Genomic DNA, 24,066 nt, shown 5'->3' on the forward strand with positions numbered 1-24,066 from the left:
TCTGTAAGAGGTCAGGTAAAAGAAAAAAGTGGGAACAGATAGGTATGGTGAGAGAAACGACTTCTCCTTTACTGCATGATGGTATGGGTTAAATTGTGTTCCCCTAAAATCTATACATTGAAATCCTAACTCTCAGTACTCTAGCATGTGACCTTATTTAGTAATAGGATAATTGAACATGTAATTAATTAATATGAGATCATACTGGAATAGAATGTGGCCCTAATCCAATATGATGGGTGTTCTTCTAAAAAGGGGAAACTTGGGGACACATAAACACAGTGAGAAGGCCAAATGAAGAAAAAGGCAGAGATCAGGGTGATGCTTCTACAAGATAAAGAACACTAAAAATTACCAGAAGAAAAACAGAAGATAGAGGAAAGGCATGAAACAGATTCTTTCTCACAATCCTCAGATAGTCCTCAACACCCTATTGACAACTTGATCTTGGGCTGCTAGCCTCCAGAACTGGGAGACAATAAAAGTCTTTTGTCCAAGCCAACTCATTGGTAGTACTTCGTTAAGGCAGCCCTAGAAAACGAATACATATGCCTTCACAACCGCTCCATAAATAGCCTTGTTTTGTCAAGTCAGCCCAATTCCATCAAGTGTGTAGAAGTACAACTAGAGTTCATGAAGAGACCTCTAGCCAGAACATATGACCAAGTACCCTACAGGTTAAGAAAGAAGCACAACCATGTCAAAGCCAAATCGTTTCTGTCTTAGAGTTAACAGGTGTAAAACCAATAGAAACTCGGTGTTCTAACATTTATTTCAAAATCTATTATTTTATCCTAGAGCCATTCACAAAATATTACATTTGTAATGACTCACTTGGCTCCCTTCCACTATTCTTATTTTGAGCCATTTATTTTTCATCTGTAGATTCAGCCCCACCCCAAATCCAAAATTAAAGATATTCCTAGTCAGAGATTATTTAATAAGCTCTGTGCCAGTGGGTTTATCATCTAATCTGCTTGGACAATGAGCAAGCATTGTTCTAGAAAATAAGCATGGTTCTTTATGACCACATCCCCAGGTTTGGGGCCCGTCTTCAAAGACTAGGTCACATTGGGCCTCCTTACCATTAAGTCTCAATTACTGAGGCTGTTTCATGACTTTCCTGGTGACTCATTCTGTAGCTCACACCTCCCTGACCATCTGTGCCAACTTGGTGTATCTGCCCAGCCTCTGGATCCTTGCCTTCTCTGCTCTGACATGTCTAGCCACTAACTAGGCTCTGGTGCTGACCTAGTTCTCTTTCTACGAAGCAGTGAAAACTTTATTTTCCAGTTTTAAAAATACATTTGGCATAGCTGTCAGTATGTTTGGTTACGCTATGATAACAAACAGCCCCAAAACTCAGCACTTAAAACAATCAAGATTTCCCTTTTGTTTCTACTGTATGCCAGTTAAGAGTCAGCTGTGGTGATCTGCTCTCCTCACTCTGGGACCCAGGTTGACAAGTAGCCACCACCTGGAATACCACCACCAAAAGTGGTGGTCAAGGGAAAAAGAGCTCTAAGGAGTTTGCCTTGGCATGTAAATGCTACAGTCTAGAAGTGACTCACATGACTTCCACTCAAAACTCATCAGCTAGGAAATTCAGTATTTGATATCTCAGGAGAGAGAAGAGAACTGGGTATTTGTAAGTAGCGCTAAGGACTACCACGCTTGACAATCATTATGTATTTAACAGTTTGTATGTCACCTACGTCCCTTTTTTCTTGTTCACAGATTTCTAAATTAAAAAAAAAAAAAATAGCTATATAATATGCATATGGTGCTAGACCTGACAGATACTCTGAGAATAAATATTCTATAATCAAATAACACCCATTGGGAAATATGTTTTGCTTATCTCTTAGATATTCATTTACTGTCTATTAGCATTTTAAAACCTCTGCAATATTTTAAAAAGAAAAGCCTGTTTAATTTTACTCAATCCAGAATTTCTCTAATTTATTTAACCACAACTTTTTTTGTTCAGTACAATTTATTATCAACCTGAGTAAAACACTTGGGTTGATAATACATTATCTGTTTTAATTTTATGACAACCCTACAGGATCAGATAAGAAAGTAAGTTTTAAATTAAATGTTTTCAATTTATTTTTCTAAAGATTTCATATGAAAGAAAATTAAAATTACTGGTTTTGATAATCTATGAATTTCAAATACATATGATTTATTTCCCACAGATAATGCAAACTTTGTAGTGAAAAACATTTTTTGAAAAGTCAAAAATATTTAATTGCATAATGAATGGATTTCCACAAATTCAAACATTAAATTGCCAATATTTTTCTAAAAGTGGTTCTTGCAAAGTGTTATCAATGAAGACAAAAGGTTTCATTGAGTTTAATTTTTTTATATTTTATTTTATTTTTTGACACAGGGTCTTGCTCTGTCACGCAGGCTGGAGTGCAGCAATACAATCATGGCTGACTGCAGCCTTGACCTCCCAGGTTCAAGCAAGCCTCCCACCTCAGAGTCTCCCCAGTAGCTGGGACCATAGGCATGCACTCCCATGCCTAGCTAATTTTTTAAATTCTTTGTAGCAACAGGGTCTCACTATGTTGTTGCCTGGGCTTGTCTCAGGCTCCTGGGCTCAAACCATCCTCCCACCTTGGCCTCCCAAAGTGCTGGGATTATAGGCATGAGCCACAGTGCCAGGCCTGAGCTTCAACTTTGAATTCAATTTCTTTTTGGCCTTTCCTTTGCAATCCTATTTTAATTCTAAAGCAAACTTGAAAGGATGGCCTTTTAAAGGTACATGTTATAAATTAACGGCATTTAGTTTTACCATATGTTTTTCTATTATTAGGTATAATTATTGATTGTGAATTAATGTGACTTCACTTAAGATAAAGACACCTGGATAGAAAAGTATTTACTGAAAAAAAAAATAATAATAAACTTTACAATCCCTATCATAATGTGTTTTAGCAAGTTAAAAAAAAAAAAAGCTGTCTTTTTAAGTTACACAGTTGCACAAAATTCCTTAGGTCATTCACTGTGAAAAAAAAATTCTAATTCAGCCTTTATGTAAGTTGAATACTGATTTTATTGCTCAATTATTTGCAGGTTTTTTTCCTTATGACCATAAGATATGATACCATATTTCTTAACCATATTTCTAAATCTTTACTCTTTCTTAGTTTCTTTTCTCCATGTTTAAAAAAGGTTGGGTCACATTTTCTTAGCAAATTACAAATTTTCAATGTTAGACATTTGTTTTTCCATATGTATTCTTCTATTTCAGAGTATTCTTTTTCTCCAGTATTCTTATACTTCTCCTAGTTTCCCTAGTGAACTTCAGCCCATGCCTTTAATTATCTCACGTTTGCTAGCCAAAGGCACATTTCCATGACCAAAGATATGCTCTCACTACTTAAAACAAGGTATTTCTGGCTGGGTGCAGTGGCTCACCCCTGTAATCCCAGCACTTTGGGAGGCTGAGGCGAGCAGATCCCCTGAAGTCATGAGTTCAAGACCAGCCTGGCCAACGTGGTGAAACCACATCTCTACTACAAATACAAAAATTAGGTAGGCATGGTGGTGGGCACCTGTAATCCCAGCTACTCGGGAGGTTGAGGCAGGAGAATTGCTTGAAGCCAGAAGGCAGAGGTTGCAATGAGCTGAGATAATGCCACTGCACTCCAGCCTGGGTGACAGAGGGAGACTCTGTCTCAAAAAAGAGAAAACAGTATTTCTTATAAAATTTTTCAGTCCTCACTGCCATACCTACACATACACAAACACACACCACGAACACCAATAACAATTACAATGACAAAAACAACAATAAAAACCAGTTATTCCAAGCTGAGCTGCCACTCATCTTCCTCTAGAAGTCTAACCAGACCTCAGCAGAATAACATTGTTGTTTACCAGTTGTAGCTAAGCTGATTGGCGGCTGATTTAAAACAGATCTAACCAGTGTTTCTGGAAAAATGAAACAAAGCTGTAATGAACAGAAAGCAGTTGTTACACGCTAAACTTCTTAAGAGAGGGTAAAGGAGAGATTCCTTTGATGTATATTATTATTCTAGACAACGGGTACTGTTGAATTCCTGCTGAATCCCAAATTACTCAACACAATGAGATTTCTTTGAATTACGAAACAGTACAACATGATAAGGCTAATCTGAACTAGTACTGCTGCCTTCTTCACCTCCAACAAATGTGGCCAAGTAAAATAGCTCCATGTTGTCTCCAAGTCCAGCATGGTTATGACTTTCATTGTGGAATTGGATTAAGTATGAAGAAGTTCATTTTGTTCTTATATTAAGGCTTTATGGGTAATGGCAAAGTTTGGACATTTTTATCTCTCTTATTCTTGTACCTTATTTCTCAATTCGTTCAGAAGCCAGAAGGAAAAGAAGAACACTGTTGGGTGGACCTCTACAGAGACCCCGAAGTTTGATGAACCGGCTATTAACATTAATAAATCAAAGAGAATACGTGGTGGAATTAGGAGAAGGAAAAAAGCATGTAGGAGTGGCCTTTGGTAGGGTAAGAACAGGTGGTCGAGGGACTTAGACTTCAGCTTATGGCAAGGCATTTTCATCTCAGTGGTTTGTAGAGGCTTATATTAGCCACGCAGATTTAACAGGTGGGCAGATGGCCTTTGCCTGCTATAGCATAGGAGTGAAGCTTTGAGTTTTCAGTCACGTAGAAGGGTGACTATAATTTCTGGCAGCTTTGTCCTGAGATGAGCACATGTTTCTATAGAAGCAGGGACTCTACTTGTACGTACTTGTATGTGGCTTCCAGGAGGCATCTCTTGACCACTTGGACCACTCAGCTAAAGTTCAAGGACCAACGGAGCCTTGCATAACCATGCAAGACTCACCAATGTCAATCCGTAAACAAATGTGCTGGCCAGGTGGATCTCTGCAAGAGTAAAAGCAGCCACAAGATGCAGACTGCTACGATTTACTACTTAGTTACAGTTTTCCTTGTTCAGGCCAAGGAAACATTCAACTGAGGAGAAAGAACCTTAGGGTAGAGACCTTGGAGTTTTTTGTTTTTTTTTTTTTTAGATGGAGTCTTGCTCTGTTGCCCAGGCTGGAGGGCAGTGGCGCGATCTTGGCTCATTGCAACCTCTGCCTCCCAGGTTCAAGCGATTCCCATGCCTCAGCCTCCCAAGTAACTGGGATTACAGGCATGCAACACCATGCCCGGCTAATTTTTGTATTTTTAGTAGACAGGGTTTTGCCATGTTGGTCAGGCTAGTCTCGAACCCCTGGTCTCAAGTGATCCACCTCCCTCGGTCTCCCAAAGTGCTAGGATTACAGGCATGAGCCACTGTGTCCAGCCAGATCTTTCAGATATTAAAGGATAAAACAAATTTGCTGTTTTTACTTCTTATCTCAGCCAGGCCTAAGACTTTAAATTAGCCAAAGAAGTACCTTGTGTCCACTGAGCACTAAAGTGACTCTAACTTCAAATAATCTGCTGCTAATTTAAGAAATCTGCTGCTCCATACTCTGTTCAGTATTTGGGCTGAGAAGGAAGGGAACTCTGGAGGACCTAATCTTAACATCATGTGGTTTGTCCACGAGCTCAGGTCATCCCCAACCACTTGATCTCAAGTTTGCTCAGGATGTGGTAATTACATATGAGGGAGAAACTTCCTAGCAGACTAGTTTCTTGGCTCTAAGGGGCTCAAAGAAATGAGAAATTAAGAAGTTTTGAGTACAGTACAGAATCTGTATATGGAAAAAAAAGACACTTCAAATGAAACCAGGTAACTGAAGCGCCACTATTGGCAAATTTCAGAATTTTGCAATGTCTCACTTGCCCATCTCAAATAAAAGTGGCAGAATGCAAAAGCAGATTTTTATCCTAGCCATGATAAATGCACAATACTAAGGGTAACTTCTTTCTGGGAAATGTCTAGAGCGAAGATTCTAGATCAAAGTTTCCAGACAATTGGAACTTTTTCAGAGGAGTGAGTGGCTGAAGCAGGAACCAAGAGTTAGGAGCCCTGACTTTGTTACCTGCAATTATTTTCTTTTTTAATGTGCAGTTTAGATTGTCCATCTATAAAACTAAGGATAGTGCTATCTTCAAGAAAAGTTGAACAATGACTCATTGAATCTTTGTGTAGTTCCTGGAACTCTAACCTGAAATATTGCAAGTATAAAAACTACACTTTGGCCGGTGCAGTGATTCACATCTGTAATCCTAGCATTTTGGGAGACTGAAGTGGGTGGATCACTTCAGGTCACGAGTTTGAGACCAGCCTGGCCAACATGGTGAAACCCTGTCTCCACTAAAAAAAATACAAAAGTAGCTGGGCGTGGTGGTGGGCACCTGTAATCTCAATTGCTTGGGAGGCTGAGGCAGGAGAATCACTTGAACCCAGGAGGCAGAGGTTACAGTAAGCCAAGATCACACCACTGCACTCTAACCTGAGTGACAGAGTGAGACCCTGTCTCAAAAAAACAAAACAAAACAACAACAACAACAACTACACTTTGTTGAAAGTATTTGGAGCATATTTTTATATCCAGCCCTTTCCTGTGCAGTATTGTTCGTTTTTTATCATCCACCTTTCTCCTACCTTTCTTTTCCTAGTCTTTAGTTCACGCTTTAACATCAGCTCAGAAAAGTGCTATATTACAGAAAAAACTGACTATTGTCAAACAAAGTTTATGTAGTACAGAACAATTTCACTGCCATTCTTTTTCTTTTTAAAGGGCAGAAATTAAGCCAGGTGTGGGGGCTTGCACGTATAATCCCAGCTACTCAGGAGGCTAAAGCAGGAGAATTGAGTTTGAGGCTTCAGTAAGCAATGCACCACTGCACTCCAGCCTGGATAACAGATCAAGACTCTGTCTTTTAAATTTTTTTTAAAAAAGAAGGAAATTAAGTGTAATGTATTTGCTACAATTTTTAACAGCACATCACTTTTTTTTTTTAAGGCAGTTTAGGATCTCAAGAGAATGCCTTTAGTGTTGCAGAATATTGCTGTTAGTATTTTCAAACCAACGTGGCCCTATAAAGCTTCTCAATAAGCCAGACAACACAGTTTCTGTCTCATACCAGTTATAACATGTTGGCTCTTCTTCTGCCATTGCTCCCTTCACTCTATAAGACTGCCATGCCACTGGGTGGCAGGCTGCAGCAGAAACACCATAGAGGCAAAAGAAATCATTCTAATGGTGCTACAAGTCTATAGCCAACATATTTGCTCCTAATCAACCTGGAAACGGCCCCTGAGTCCATCTGTATCCTAGATCTAGAAAGACACAGGTCTAAACTCAATTATAGGAAAAGAAGCCACCTTAGTATAATTCCATTGCTCCCAACCAAAATTAATTTTAATTTCAAAATGAATCCAGAGTAGGCAGAAACCAATTGCATCCAGAATCATCACATAAGACCTCATCTACACCTGGGTGGAAATATTTAAAGCAAGTCATAAAACATCACCACTTTAGTGATTCATCTAGATTGATTCATGTCCTTGAAAATAAGGGGATCTCTTGAGAAAAATAGGTGGATTAATGAAGTCACTTACCTAAGTTGGAAATCAGGTTGTATGGCTTTAGAGTTTCTGCTCTGGACTTCCGTACTAAACAGTCCCTCCCTTAGTGGACTGCTCCATTCTCCTCCCTGTTTAGGAGAAACAAACACATCTGACAAAGTAGAGGGCCCACTGATAATTTCAACTGTTCTTCTGAAGAACTGCCACTGCCAGCTCCTCTTACTTGTCCCAAATCTGGTTTCAGAGTAGTCACCTCATTCTATGCCTTCCTTGTCATTGCGGTCAAGAGTGGTATGTCCTGTCTGGGAAACAGATACAGATTTCTGCATATGCTTTCTTTGGCCTGTTATTTGTGTCTCTCAATTTGTAATGCAAATTGGATTTTATAATGGTAAACTTCTCAAGGGCAGGAATGTGTTTCCTAGCTTTGTGTGTGTACATTTCCAACCATAACATAAAGGACCATAGTCCTTTTATGATGTTTTATTAATATGCACTTAAAATTATTCTTTTGGTGTGCCTGTGTATTTTTTGCATACGTTCTTACACAATAGTAAAGTATCACATTTAGCAGAGAGATAATAGACTTCTCTATTTAAAGCTTCCTTTTTGCATCCTCCAAGTTGTTTTGGAATTGTCTAACATGATCCTCTTACTTTACTGCCCAGATACTGGTCCATCAGAGTGACACAGGATTTTATTTCTTACATCTTTTTTGTTGTTGTTTTTAAGGATGGGGACTTCCTCTGTCACCCAGGCTGGAGCACAGTGGCACAATCATAGCTCACTGTAACCCTGAGCACCTAGGCTCAAGTGATCCTCCCACCACAGCCTCCTGAGTAGCTGTGACTACAGGTGTGTACCACCACGCCTGACTAAATTTTATACATTTTTACAAAACGAATTACATAACACAACTTCACTAGCCTATGTGGCTCACTTTTCCCTATAATTGCTAAATTAAAAGGATAAAAGCCTTCATCCAAGGGAATGCAGGGAGTCTAGTCCCTCCCCTAGATTTTATGAAGATAGTAAATTCTCATATTTCACAAATCCATCATGGGTGTCTTGGGTCAACTCCCTCTGGGCTGCTACATCAGATTTCTCCACTGATTATGTTGGCTGGAGGCTATTTAGTCTCCCCAGAATATAGACACAGATTCCCCCCAAAACATAGAAATGGATCCCCCCATACCAGCCTGGTCAATACGGCGAAACCCCATCTCTACTGAAAATACAAAGCCCGGCGTGGTGGTGTGCCCCTGTAGTCCCAGCTATTCAGGAGGCTGAGGCAGGAGAATTGCTTGAACCCAGAAGACGGAGGTTGCAGTGAGCTGAGATCGCGCCACTGCACTCCAGCCTGAGCGACAGAGTGAGACTCCTTTTCAAAAAAAAAAAAGAAAGAAATGGATCCCCCCACACCTTGAATTCAGAAAATACTGCTAACCAACATTTTAGCAGATTTTACTAAAGCTTAAAGAAACTGCAAGGGATTATAATAAAGAAAAGGAAAATATGAATGTGGAGGTGAGATGTTCATCCTAGAACCTAGAGTCTATTGGCATGCCATTTCATTTCTTTTTTTTTTGAGACGGAGCCTCGCTGTGTCGCCCAGGCTGGAGTGCAGTGGCGAGATCTCGGCTCACTACAAGCTCCGCCTCCCGGGTTCCCGCCATTCTCCCGCCTCAGCCTCCGAGTAGCTGGGACTACAGGCGCCTGCCACCATGTCCGGCTAATTTTTTTTTTTTTTTTTTGTATTTCAGTAGAGACGGGGTTTCACCGTGTTGGCCAGGATGGTCTCGAACTCCTGACCTCCTGATCCGCCCGCCTCGGCCTCCCAAAGTGCTGGGATTACAGGCTTGAGCCACCGCGCCCGGCCTGGCATGCCATTTCAGAAGGACTCTTCAGGCAGACTCTTTCTTTGGGCTCCAGGCTTCTGGCACCTTCACAGACCATGTAACATTCTCAAGATAAAAGCTCTTCTTTTCTATCTCTCCTCTCCCAAATGACATATCCCCAAGCCCTGTCTCCGGCTCAGCTAGAAGAAGCAGAGTCAGGTCATGTAACCAAAGTCTCTTCCAAGAGACAGTTACCCCCAAAAGAATTCAGCAGACTTGGCATATATTTGGGAATGACTTTATCAATCGGCTTCCCCAAAGGTAACTGTGGACACTTCATTTACAAATACCCACCTTTAAAAATTGCTGTTTACTGTTTGGACGAACGGAGGCAAGATGGTGCACTTCCGGGTTCTTCTTCACCACCAACTCTTCCCGCGGGAAAATGCAGCCTGCGCCCGGGACGGTGCAGATCAACTGGGCATGCGCCAGGTGACGTCAATCCGAAGAGACCAAGATTTACCTGGTCGCACCTGCAAAACGCCCCCCCGCCCCAACACGCCCGTGCCCCGCCTATTGCCCTCCCACTCCTAGAAAAGCCGCTCTTGGCCAGCGTCCCACGCGGCCATCTCACAGCCCCAGTCCTGTCCCGATGTCGGGACTGTGGGAAGTCCGTCGGAGAGCCCCACCGGGGGACTCTGCCGGCCTCCTTTGCCTGAGGCCGACAGACTTCCCCACACCTTAGGATACCAAAAATAAACGTGCAGTTTTGCTCCTACACTTGCCTACCCGCTGGTTCTTTTGTGCCCACTCTGGGCTGGTCTTAGAAAAAACAAATCATTTACTTAATTAATTTACAAATACTTCGCTCATGAAATGTGAGTCTTCTCTAAACAAAGGAAGGTGGTAAACTCCAAGACAAATACACCTTCCCACCATTTGTGAAGGAGTTGCAGGGAGGAATGCTTGGTGGTTTAGAATATTTTATCTCCTTTTCCAACCATCAGGAATTTCTATCAGGACCCATAGTCCTAGATTACCACCACAATGGTATCATTAACATTTTTAAAGCATAACTATTTCTACATGAGTTTTCCCTTCTGCAGACAGAAAGGCATTAAAGGCTTGTATTTCCCTATTTTCTTACATTCAAGCACTATGCTAGCACAATTAAATTTATTGGCTTATTCCTGAGAGCCTTCATGTTTGTATTCTTGGAGTATTAAACTGCTGTTAAATTCGGGAGGTATTAAGTTAGTAAGGGATTGGCTTATGAACCACTTCAGAAGTAGCCTTCAGAACAATGCTTATTGCCAGGCATGGTGGCTCAGGCCTGTAATTCCAATACTTTGGGAGGCCAGAGGAACAGTTGAGCCCAGGGTTTCTTTCTTTCTTTCTTTTTCTTTTCTTTTCTTTTTTTTTTTTTTTTTTTTGAGACTCACTGCAAGCTCCGCCTCCCGGGTTTACGCCATTCTCCTGCCTCAGCCTCCCGAGTAGCTGGGACCACAAGAGCCCGCCACCTCACCCGGCTAGTTTTTTTTTTTTCAGTAGAGACGGGGTTTCACCAGGTTAGCCAGGATGGTCTCGATCTCCTGACCTTGTGATCCGCCCGTCTCGGCCTCCCAAAGTGCTGGGATTACAGGCTTGAGCCACCGCGCCCGGCCTATCTTGCCATTTGAACATTGCTTTTTTTTTTTTTTTGAGAGGGAGTCTCACTCGCTCTCCCAGGCTGGAGTGCAGTGGCGCCATCTCGGTTGACTGCAAGCTCTGCCTCCCAGGTTCATGCCATTCTCCAACCTCAGCCTCCCAAGTAGCTGGGACTACAGGCGCCTGCCACCATGCCCGGCTAATTTTTTGTATTTTTGGTGGAGACAGGGTTTCACCGTGGTCTTGATCTCCTGACCTCCTGATCAGCCCGCCTCGGCGTCCCAAAGTGCTGGGATTACAAGTGTGAGCGACCGCTCCCGGCCAAGCCCAGGGTTTCAAGATCAGCTTATGCAATATAGCAAGACCTCGTCTCTACTAAAAATAAAAATTAAAAAATTACCTGGACGTGATGTCGTGCACCTGCAGTCCCAGCTGTTCAGGAGAGTGAGGTGGGAGGATCATGTGAGCCTGGGAGTTTGAGGTTGCAGTGAGCCGTGATGGCACCACTGCACTCCAACCTGGTTGACAAAGTGAGATCCTATCTCAAAAAAAAAAAAGAAAAGAAAAGCACTTATTACCAGGAAAAAGGGTAGAGGATATGTGGCATTTTGTTGGTAAAAGAATCACTAAAAAAAATCTGCGAACCACTGTTTCAAGGGAAGCTTGTACTTATTCACCCATTGAACTTTGTCATCTTCTTATGGGTGTGGTAGACTTACTCATAAAGAAAAAAAAAAGACTCCTAAAAGTTTCTCTATTCTTATCTTGAATTCTGGTTGTTCCTGCAATACAGAGCTAGTATTTAATTATTTGGTCTACTTTCTTTGTATACTACAAACTCTGTAATATTGGGAACCTTAACCAATTCAGTAAAAGTTGAAGGAAGAGAGGGGACTTTATATATATGTGTGTGTGTATATATATGTATATATATGATTATATACATATATATAGCCTTTGAAAGATTGCCAAAGGAGGGCAAACAGTTTGGATACTGTCTCAATAAACTGACCATATTTTAAATCTGGCTAAGAGTTTATGTGTATCCCTCAAGTTAAACAACAGTTGACATGCATGCATTCTGATAAAATTCCATTACCTAATACACTAAATTTCAGCACTGGTGGGAAAGAATAGATTTTTACTGGGAAAGTTATGTCTTTTTTTTCTGCTGAAAATTAACACATGGAAGCATAATCTTAGGCAATGTCATTTGTTTTATATGCACGTATATAACAAACTTTGCTGTTGCATGTAATTATACAAATGCTGTATATGTATGTTGCTAAGTACTTAAAATCTTCATTGTAATTGTATTTGAACTTCTAATGAACACCCAGGGACAGCAAAGACATGTCTGAACAGGTAAATCAGTGCATAATTAAATGACATGCATGTCCCGTGTATTGCAATCTTTTAAAGCTCTAACTATGAGTACTTTCTATTATGCAATTTTTTAGAGCAGCTCTTTTCTTTTTACACAAACATGATAAGGACACAAAAGACTTATTTTGTTTTCCTCTGGCCACTGAACTTTCATGAGAATGTTATGAGAACCTCATGTCCTACCACACCAACCCCCACCCTTGGCTAGATTGCCCAATAAAGATCAGATTTTTCCAAATATTATGTTCTAGCTGGATTTGCAACAATCATAAGTCAATCATTAGGAATCCTGTGCATTGGCAAAGTTTTTTGGGTTTTTTTGTTTTTGTTTTTTGTTTTGAGACGGGGTCTTGCTCTGTCGCCTAGGCTGGAGTGCAGTGGCGCGATCTCAGCTCACTGCAACCTCCACCTCCCGGGTTCAAGCAATTCCCCTGCCTCAGCCTCCCATGCAGCTGGGACTGTAGTCGTGTGCCACCACACCCGGTTAATTTTTTTGTATTTTAGTAGAGACAGGGTTTCACCATGTTGGCCAGGATGGTCTTGATCTCCTGACCCCGTGATCCGCCCACCTCAGCCTCCCCAAGTGCTGGAATTACAGGCGTGAGCCACCTCACCCGGCCACAAAGTTTATTTTAATAGTATTTTGAACTGAAAATAAGCAAGCTTTTTTGTTTGTTTGTTTTCCAGACAAGGTCTTGCTCTGTCACCCAGGCTGGAGCACAATGGCACAATCATAGCTCACTGTAACCTTGGACTCCTGGGCTCAAGGATCCTCTTATCTCAGCCTCCCAAGAGCTGGGACTACAGGTGAGTGCCACCACACCTGGCTAATTTTTTTTTTTTTTTCTTTTTTTTCTTTTGAGACAGAGTCTTGCTCTGTCATCAAGCTGGAGTGGAGCGGTACAACCTGGGCTCACTGTAACCTCCACCTCCCGGGTTCAAGTGATTCTCCTGCCTCAACCTCCCGAGTGGCTGGGACTACAGGTGCACACCACCACGCCCAGCTAATTTTTGTATTTTTAGTAGAGACGATGTTTCACCATATTCACCAGTATAGTCTCAATCTCTTGACCTCGTGATCCGCCCGCCTCGGCCTCCCAAAGTGCTGGGATTACAGGCATGGGCCACCATACCCAGCCTATCTGGTTAATTTAAAAACATTTTTTTTGTAGAGGTGGAGGTCTCACTATGTTGCCCAGGCTGCTTGCCAACTCCTGGACTCAAACCGTCTTCTCTCTTCATCCTCCCAAAATGCTGGGATTACAGATGTGAACCACTGTGCCCAACAGAAGCATATTTAAAATTGTAATATCCAAAGAATATTACCATAGCCCAACAGTTTGTTTTTATTCACATGTTCCACAGCATTCACTTTAAGTAAATATCCATTCTTGTTTCCCAAATCCTTTTGGGGTCAGCAAATAATACTTTCAGAAAAAGTTTGTGGGGGAAAAAAAGGAAACTTTAATTACTTTCCATGGGAAAGTTCCAAATGGAACAAAAGTGGTTCTTAGATATAAATTCACAAAACCCCTGTAGCACGCTGAGGCTAAAGACATTTATGCAATTACTAAGTCTACTGTATATGTGAGCAAACATGAGGGTAGAATGAGAATAGAGCTACTATGTTACCGTATCATTATTCTAGTGCTCTGCCTTTAATACCCAGAGACCTCTTTAGAGAATGTCAAAATGTTCCCTTTATTATAACATTTTTTTCTTTCTTTTTCTTCTGATTAATAAGGTGGGTTGGAAAGACAACATTTTTACATTTTTATTTTATTTTTTTGGAGACAGGGTCTCACCGCCCAGCTGAAGTGCAGTGGCACAGTCTCAGCTCACTGCAGCCTTGACCTCCCGGGCTTAAGCCATCCTCCTGCCTTAGCCCCACAAGTAGCTGGGACTATAGGCGTGTGCCACCATGCCTAGATAATTTTTGTAGTTTTTGTGGAGACCAGTTTTTGCCATGTTGCCCAGGCTGGTCTCGAACCCCTGAGCTCAAGTAATTCTCCCACCTCGGCGTCCCAGAGGGCTGGGATTGCAGGCATGGGCCACCATGTCTGGCCTATAATATAACTTTTTGTAATCGTTATATCTAGTTCTCTACTAGAGAAATTTTATTTTGATAAATGAATTAATAATTATAATTTAATTATAATACAGGAAAAGTTTCAGTGGTATCCAAAAGGAAAGATCTGACTGATATATGAATGTGCTTGCTTATGAAATAGAAGCAACAAAAAAAAAATCATTTTAACTAAGGCCAGACAATTGAGGCAAAGTATATGACCAACGGCAATTGCATTCAAGCATAGCAGGTATTCTGTTCCAGCATCCCCCGTTTTCAGGTTAATTTTCAAATTTTTTTCCCCAAATGATTTCTCAGGGCTACACGTGTCCCCTGCTTTGAAACAGGATGCTGTTGTTCCCATAACGTGAAGTCTGTTCTCTAGGGTGGCCCGACCTCAGCTGAGGGCAAGTCATTCTCAGAATCATTGCTCTGTTCCCATGACCTGGACCTGATTAAACAAATTACAGTGGCAAGCCCAGAAGTATTCCTCCAACCAGTTAGGCAGAAACTTGGGACCTAAGCAAGAGAAAAGGCACAGAGGAGAGCAACAAGGTGCAGCTAATTTTTTTTCTGGCAAGAATAAGGAAAGAAAATGGACATTATAAACAAGGGCAGAATTCTATAAACCTTGATAGCGATGGTGAACAATAGCATGAAACAAATAAAGCATCATAAAATGACAAGCAATTACAGCCTCTGCAGTAAGTAGATGAACAAACCTGATATATTAACTCGTTCAAATGCTCCAACTACAAAATTTATGCATGAATCTAACAAAATTAATAGAAAAATAAGAGTGCTTAAATTTTTTATTAAAGCCACCCATCAGTGCAACTCTATCTTTCCTATATTTTGTTTTTACAATTCATTTTCTGTGTCTCTGGGTCTAACTGGCCATAGTCCATCTTGTTTTAAAAGTTCATCACACCAAGATCAATTCCACTGGTTAAAATAGGCAATCTTTCCACAACTTGTAAACATAAAACTTGCCTGGAAAGAGCCTGCTTTCTTTTCCTTTGTAAATATTAATCATACTTAACAGCATAGACTTGAAATTCAATTCAGTTTGGTTAGACATGACTTCAACTGACTTTAACATTTTAAATGATAAAAAATAATAAAACCTGTAATACAAAAGACATTGCCTTATCAATATTCAAAATGGATATTTACAAGTGTTTCCCAAGTAAGGCAAGTCATAAGTATTTGATTTAATAATAGTATTCTGTTCCACAACTAGTATATATTGAGGAATTGCATCCATAGACAACTCCAAGGTCAAAGTCCTTATAATATCCTCTTTATATAGTTAAATGGATTAATTAGCTAAAAGATATTGATATCCCATCTTGAGAATATAATAATTCAGGCAAGTGATGTTCAATCAATTTGTTTATTCAATAATTGTTTATTGGGCACCATTGTGTATCGGGCCACAGTTAGGGTCTGAAAATCACCACAGACAAAACCAATATGTTCCACACTCATTATAAGAAGAAAGGAGCTTTCAGCAGTAGAGAAACCTTTGCTTTTCTACAGGTCTCCCATCATTTGTGAGGAAGAGCTAGTTCTTATTTTCTCTAAGTAGGGAGGCTTAAGATCACGGGGAAAAATGAAATGAGAAGAAAGTAGATACTGATATTTCTATGTAGGGCAGAGGATGTACAAACACCTATGCCCTGCCTTCTGTCTGGAGATTCCAACAAAAATGAGGATATGGGATGAGACAGTGGCACAGGCATATAAATTAAACAGGGGAGGCTTCGAAAACTCCTACCCTTATCAATGCAGACCGTTGTTAAAGACCAAAATCATTTAGGCTTTGTTACCCACATTTTTTGTTGTTTTAGGGGCTCATGTTTCTCTTAAGCCTAGTGTGCTCTCTGTTCATTTTATACATTAAAAAATAATAAGCAATAGGAAAATTTTGTCCTTAAAGATAGTACAGGCTGGGTGCAGTGGCTCACGCCTGTAATCCCAACACTTTAGGAGGCCGAGGTGGGCGGATCAACTGAGGTCAGGAGTTCAAGACTAGCTTGGCCAACATGGTAAAACCCCATCTCTACTAAAAATACAAAAATTAGCTGGGCATGGTGGCATGCACCTGTAATCCCAGCTACTTGGGAGGCTGAGGCAGGAGAATCACTTGAACCTGGGAGATGAAGCTGCAGTGAGCCAAGATGACGCCACTGCACTCCAGCCTGGGCGATAGAGCGAGACTCTGTCTCAACAACAACAACAAAAAGATAGTACACATTTATTTTTCTTTGAATAATTCTATCTTTATAGCTTGTACCTCTAGCTCATAGTAGCCATCAATGTAGTAATGCTATTTTTTCTTAGAACTTAATATGACTTATAAGCATCTTTTATTGGACAATAACAATAAGGAAAACCTCGTCTGTGAAGTGTTTTATAGTTTACAAAACACTTTCACCTACATTATCTCATTTGATTAATGGCCCTGGCAGGTGGCCTGTGCAGCCATATTTATCTTTGCTTTGTAGAAACCAAGACTCAGAGAGGTTGTGAAACACCTAAGGCACCACAGTGAGTTACAAGTAGGGCTGAGATTTAAACCTAAATCATGTGTCTTCAAGCCCAGATCATGTGACCCTACTTTAACTTCTTCTTTCCATGTTCTGTCTCCCATAATAAGTAAATTACGGTACCATGACTTTTAGCCATCACTGCTGTAGATGTTGCTAAGACAAACGGTTTTTTTGTGGTTTTTTTTTTTGTTGTTGTTGTTTTTGGGAGACAGTCTTGCTCTGTTGCCCAGGCTGGAGTGCAGTGGCGCAGTCTCGGCTCACTGAAAGCTCTGGTTCCTGGGTTCACACCATTCTCCTGCCTCAGCCTCCCAAGAAGCTGGGACTACAGGCGCCTGCCACCACACCCGGCTAATTTTTTGTATTTTTTAGTAGAGATGGAGTTTCATCATGTTAGCCAGGATGGTCTCAATCTCCTGACCTCGTGATCCACCCGCCTCAGCCTCCCAAAGTGCTGGGATTACAGGCGTGAGCTCACCGTGCCCGGCCTAACAAACTGTTTTATCTCATCTTTACTTAGCATCATATAAGCAATAAGTAATAAGTAAAAAGTCACTAGCTACTACTATGCATTAAGGAACCCGAAAGAAAGCATTAATCATTATGTAAAGAATGTTATGAACAGCCTAAAAAGAAGAAAGAAAATAAAAGAGCAATGGCCCATTATAAAAGGTTTTTTAAAAAATGTTTATTAAGAGAGGAGCATTTAATCTGAAATTTTAATAAAATAATTATCCTCTTAGTGATTGGCTAGTACATTAATCTTGCTGGAGTAATGTTTTTATCTTCTAAAAGATACCTGTTTGGTAAAATGGGCTGAGGATAAAATATTTAAGCTATTTTTAAGTCACTGAGCTTTTCAGTGACTCTTGATGGCAGGTCCACATTTGATGCCTTATTGTACTATTCACTAAAAGCAACATGGTCAGCCCCTTAGAACACCACTTCTGGTAAGTTGCCACGGTTTCCCTCCACATTTTCAGATATTCAGATTAATAGAATAATTTTTGAAATTTGTCCTGTTTAACACAATTCACCAATAGGTATAGAGCACCAGATGCCAGGCACCAGGACGTAAAAAGACCAACAGTCTGTGACCTCAAGAAGATTGCAAGAGCAACTTCTCTATGTATAGCAATGTTTATTTAGGGCCTACATTTAGATGTAGTCAACAACACTTTGAGCTGAATTATCAGCACTTTTCCCTTTTCTAAGAATGCTTCCCACCTAAGAGATGGGCCCTGTGACTCTCATTGTCACTAATTCCAGCAACATAATTTGTGATCAAGGCTGGACAGTGGCCCAAGCAGGACTAATTAGATTAATCCTCCTGCCTTTTGAATAAGGAAACAGAGAGTCTTATAAATGAGCTCTGGGTTATGGGTCAGCTAGACTCAGGAAATGAGGGCTCTGGATTGGCATGATTTTAGAGTTGCCAGATAAAATACAGGCCTGCTATATTTTTGCTTGCTAAATCTGGCAACCGTACATGATGCGCCATATAAAAGTGGAGTTAAGAAAGCTATTCTGCAACAAGGAGTAGAAACATAGAGATAACAAAAATTAACAACTATGGTGAAAGTGTGGTGGAGAAGTGGATAAGTTTCAGGAAAAGGAAAAATATCCCAAGTGTTGCCTCAGTCACTGACAACTTTTCAGTCCTCAGTTCCAGTCCCTTGAGGAATGTGGCTGCATTTCTTGCCCTTGAGTTCTGTGAGATACCTTGCCTGTTTATAAGAGATTTTTTTTCTTTAGATAGCTCAGCAGAAATACATTTCTCATATCAAACATGTCCAAAGGCATATATAATGTTGTCACGCTTCCAGAAAAAGTTTTTATTTTTTTGTAAACTTTAAAGCATTCACAGGGTCCATGAAATAGATGAATAGGAAACTTGTTTCTTATTTACCAAGTAGGAAAGTTTGCCTCAAATACAATGAGATGTCTGGATCAGTACTTCTGACATTGTATATTTGGAAACCTGCATAGGTCTCCTTGGTTTCCTTAGAAGTATAGTTAACGAGTAATGTACATTCCCTAGGTATTGTTCTAAAATGTTGTCCCCAAAGTAAAAAGTATCCACAGGATAAAGTTAGACATTAGGCATAATTAAATTTCAATGTTTATTCCTCCTCTTCCTTTTCCTTGTCTCTTTCTTTCTCCTTTTCTTTTTTCTCCCTTGTCCCATTCTCTAATCTCCCTGGCTAAATTCCTCCAGAGGAAAAAAAAGGCCATCAAAAAAGTCACTAACACCTCAGTGTAAACTACTTGAAAGTGCTATTCACACTTGTAGTATTTGCATTTTAAAAGAAGACCTTTAAGAGAGAGGAAGCCAACAGAATATTTCTGGGCTTCCCAGAACAACAACCTTACTATATTGCTATAGACAGCAACCTGTACACAACCCTATTTAATGTGGTGTTTATATTAAATTAATAATAGATCATTGGGTGAGACAGGTCATCATGGTGAGTATTCAAGAAATCATCTTGGTCTGGGTCCATCTACCCAAACTGGGACATGGCTAGGCCTGGAGATGACTTTAACTGGTGTGGATCTAGGAAAAGGATCCATGGATATGTAAGCTAGGGACAGTCGTCATTGTCAACAGACCAATGGCCCAACCCCCAGAACAACAAAGAAACAGAACCGACAGGGAAGAAGGATGGGCAAGAGAGATCATCTAAAACATACACTCGGTAGTGTATTTCCAAGGTTAGTTGTAAGGAGAGGCCAAGTAAGAGAACTACATTGCAAGGTTCTCGAACCTAAACAGAACACAGGTGGCTAGGCATTTGAATTTTACCCACAAGCTAATTGTTCCTTCTATCCGAAAACATCTTCCCCTGCCTAAAACTTTACTACCTGGATGTTCTTTTTATTCATTAAACCATCTCTTTTTGGCATTTTAGGGAAAATTATAAGTCATTCATACCTTAACATAAACTATAAAGAAACCAGTCAGTTCCAAGCTATATTTTAAAACATGGGACTGTTGTGTAGTAGCGTAGCTATTTGGGAGGCTGAGGCAGAAGGTGTCCAGGAGTTCAAGGCTATAGTGAGCTATGATTGCACCACTGCATTCAAGCCTCAGTGACAGAGACCCTGGTCTCTCAAAGATAAATAAATAGGCTGGAACCAGTGGCTCATGCCTGTAATCCCAGCACTTTAGGAGGTAGAAGTGGGAGAATAGCTTGAGTACAAGAGTTCAAGACCAGCCTGGGCAACATAACGAAAGGAACCCTGTATCTACGAAAGAAAAAAAAAGTTAGCCAGGTGTGTGTTCCTATAGTCCCAGCTACTCAGGAAGCTGAGGTGAGAGGATCGCTTGAGCCCAGGACTTTGAGACTACAGTGAGCTATGATTGTGTCACGGTACTCCAGCCTGAGCAACAAATGAGATTCTGTCTCTGAAAAAAAAAAAAATTTTTAATAAAAATAAATAAAATGTGGAAATGTTCTTATGGTTAGGGAGAAGGAAGACTTAATTTTGAAATAGGGGGGTATTTTGAGGGGCAGGCAGGCCCAGTTATGACAGGAAGGCGGCATTGATGACACTTAGTACTGAAGTGCTAGAATTATGAGACAAGAATTGGAAGACAAACACAAAAAAGCCTTCAAATTCAATTTTTCTAGCTTACATTTTCTACAGTTTATCCATCCCACAAGATGACTCCCAGAACCCAGATGGAAAGAGCAATATATAGTACCTTTATGCAAATTGCATCCTTTCCCCCAGGTGGTGAAGTGCCATCCCAGGATCCACAGCCCAGTGAGAAAAGGGGCTGTAGATTCCAGCCCCCCGTCTGCATTTTCTTAGCTGGGCATCACTGTGCGCAACTTATACAACCATAGGTGCAGCAATCCCTCCCTCCATTCCTCCTCCACCCTCCTCATACATACGTCTACCTGCTACTTAATGAAATGTGACTCAACCATCAAGACCCAGCTCAAGTAGCACTTATGTTGTGATTTCACAGGAGAGGCCTCTCCTCTACTGCCTTATGCTAACACTAGAGACACATCATAGAATAGTGACTAACAGTGCCAACTCTGGAGCCAAACTGCTTGGGTGCAAATCCCAACTATGCCATTTCTTAGTGGTATAACTGTGGACCCGCGCCCTGTTCCTTTATCTACAAAATGGAAGAATATAAGTAACAATCTCATAAGTGTGTTATGGATATATAACAAGATAACACGTGTAACGTACTTAGAACAATTTTTGGAAAATAATGAGCATTCAGTAGGTATTTGGAATTGCTGTAACTCAGCTGTTGCTAATAGCATATTATTATCACAGTGAATTTTTGTTACACTGATATGTGCCTAGTTTTTCTAGTTAAGGAAAAAATTTTATTCATTTTTATATTCCTAGGACCTGGTTAAAAAAAAAAATTACAGGTTCTAGGCTGAGCAAGGTGGCTCACGCCTGTAATCCCAGCACTTTGGGAGGCTGCGGGAGGTGGATCATGAGGTTAGGAGTTCAAGACTAGCCTGGCCAAGATGGTGAAACCTCATCTCTACTAAAAATACAAAAATTAGCTGGGTGTGATGGCCTGCGCCTGTTATCTCAGCTACTGGGATAGCTGAGGCAGAAGAATCGCCTGAACCCAGGAGGTGGAGGTTGCTGTGAGCCGAGATCATGCCCCTGCACTCAAGCCTGGGTAACAGACCAAGACTCATCTAAAAAGAAAGAAGGAAAAAGAAAGAGAGAGAGAGAAAGAGAAAGAAAGAGAGAAAGAAAGAAAAGAAAAAGTACAGGTTCTAGAAGATACTCTGTATATTTTTGATGAATAAATGAGTAAGCCTCTGGGTCGCAATAGCCAAGGAGATTCCTCTCTTGGGAAAACAGGATTCCGGAGAGCGAGAAGTCCCAAAGAACAGTATATCCCACGTTTCTGGCCCAGATGCCCCAGATCCACTTAAATGGAAAGTAGAGATAGTTTCATGGTATGAACCTGTGGCGCTGCTTGAAAAAGCGAACTCCCCATTGCTTGAGGGCCCAGGAGAAAAGGTTTGCGAACAATGAGTGAAAAGAAGATATTCCTTCCAACGCTAGACCCTGCCAATCCCAACTAAGAAGCCCCTCCTCCCATGTGTTTTATACAAAAGGTGAGATGGATCCATGTGAAATGGGGCAAGCCTTTGATTGGACAAGCTCAGGGATAATAGTAAACAGAAGGTACTTTAGATTACACATGTCTAGGCATAGGAAGCTCACCAAGACATTGAATGGCGCTTAGAATAGAATAGTGATTGGCACAATGTTGGTACTCAATAAATAAGTGTTAGATTGATCCATAAATTATAGAAAGAATAAAATGATGAACAACAAGGAATAAGATTATCAATCAATCGGTGGTGGTGGCGAATCCTCAAATTATATTGTGAAGGTGACTGGTTAACAATAGTCTACAGTGTCCGGAGGAACACTGGATCAATAAATTACTAAAAGGTCTGGAGTCATTTGCATTTGAAAAAGACTGCATGCTATACAGTGGAGATTTTTTAAAAATTAGCTTAATAAGAACTCTGCTTAGCTTTTGTTTGGTTAACAGGATCAAACATTTGTCCCCTGCAGAGTGTTCAACAGTCTATCTCAAAGTTTAAAAAACACATAAAACTAAAATTAAATTTATGCTTAGAAATATAAACTATAATGCACATTTGAAAACAAGGGCAATTTCTGGTATGAAGCTATGGCATTTTTTAAAATTTCTGTGGTGGTTAAATACTGTTAGTGTTTTTATTTTTATTTTTTATTTATTTACTTTTTTGAGATGGAGTCTTGCTCTGTCACCCAGGCTGGAGTGTAGCCGCATGATCCTGGCTCACTGCAACCTCCGCCTCCCAGGTTCAAGCGATTCTCCTGCCTCAAACTCACGAGTAGCTGGGATTACAGGCACCTGCCACCAAGCCCAGCTAATTTTTGTATTTTAGAAGAGACAGGATTTCACCATGTTGGCCAGGCTGGTCTCGAACTCCTGACCTCAAGCGATCCACCTGCCTTGGCCTCCCAAAGTGCTGGGATTACAGGAATGAGCCACCGTGCCCGGCGTATCTTTATTATTTTTTTAAATTAATTTTTTTGACAAGAGGAAAGAGTTTTCGAATAAGCGAGAAGCAGCGGTTCCCAGCGCAGCTGAGAGACAGTACCTGCGGCTGAGAGTGTCAGCGGGGGCGGGCGGTCCCAGCAGCTACCTGTGGCCCTGGGCACTGGCATTCGTATGGTCTCGGATGCCGATGGCCTGTTTGAGCAGACCTTCCACGCTGCGGAAGTAGACGCTACCGTCCATTAGCTTCTTCCCGGCGCTGCGGTCGTACTCCGCGGTGTAGATGGCTCCCTGGCTCTGCACCTCCGGACGCTGTATGGCTGCCTGGTGCTGGGCCAGCTCCGGGAGGGAGCGGCGCACGTGCTCCTGCAGTCGGTACAGGGCCACCGACGGCTCATTTGCCAGGACGGAGATGCTCTCAGTGAATGTGTCCGTGACTTTCTTCCCCTTGAGCTGCATCTGCGGTTCCTCCATAGCGACCGCGGCCTCTTTATTTTGTAATATATGTTTTTAATATGGTAATATAAACAGCACAAAATTTCTATTTCAACCGTTTTTAAGTGTTCAATTCAACGGCATTAAGTACATTCGCCATATTGTGTAACCATCACCACCAACCGTTTCCAGAAGTTTTTTATCATCCCAAACAGAAACTTTACCCATCAAACAATAACTCCACATTCCACTCTTCTCCAGCCCCAGGTAACCTCTATTATATTTTCTGTCTCTATGAATTTGACTATTCCATTTACCTCTTCTAAGGGGAATCATACAATCTTGCATATTTCACTTAACATCATGGTTTTTTTTTTTTTTTTTTTTTTGAGACGAAGTCTCGCTCTGTCGCCCGGACTGGAGTGCAGTGGCCGGATCTCAGCTCACTGCAAGCTCCGTCTCCCGGGTTTACGCCATTCTCCTGCCTCAGCCTCCCGAGTAGCTGGGACTACAGGCCCCCGCCACCACACCTGGCTAATTTTTTTGTGTTTTTAGTAGAGATGAGGTTTCACCGTGTTAGCCAG

The 24,066-nt window shown here is 41.1% G+C and overlaps 1 pseudogene; it reads right to left on the minus strand.

Moving 5' to 3' along the window:
* Positions 1-23,191: 23,191 nt before the first annotated feature.
* LOC111552048 lies at positions 23,192-23,521 on the minus strand (annotated as a pseudogene).
* Between the last annotated feature and the right edge of the window lie 545 nt (positions 23,522-24,066).

Source organism: Piliocolobus tephrosceles, chromosome 10 (assembly GCF_002776525.5).
Source record: "Piliocolobus tephrosceles isolate RC106 chromosome 10, ASM277652v3, whole genome shotgun sequence".
In the NCBI taxonomy this organism is placed as follows: domain Eukaryota; kingdom Metazoa; phylum Chordata; class Mammalia; order Primates; family Cercopithecidae; genus Piliocolobus; species Piliocolobus tephrosceles.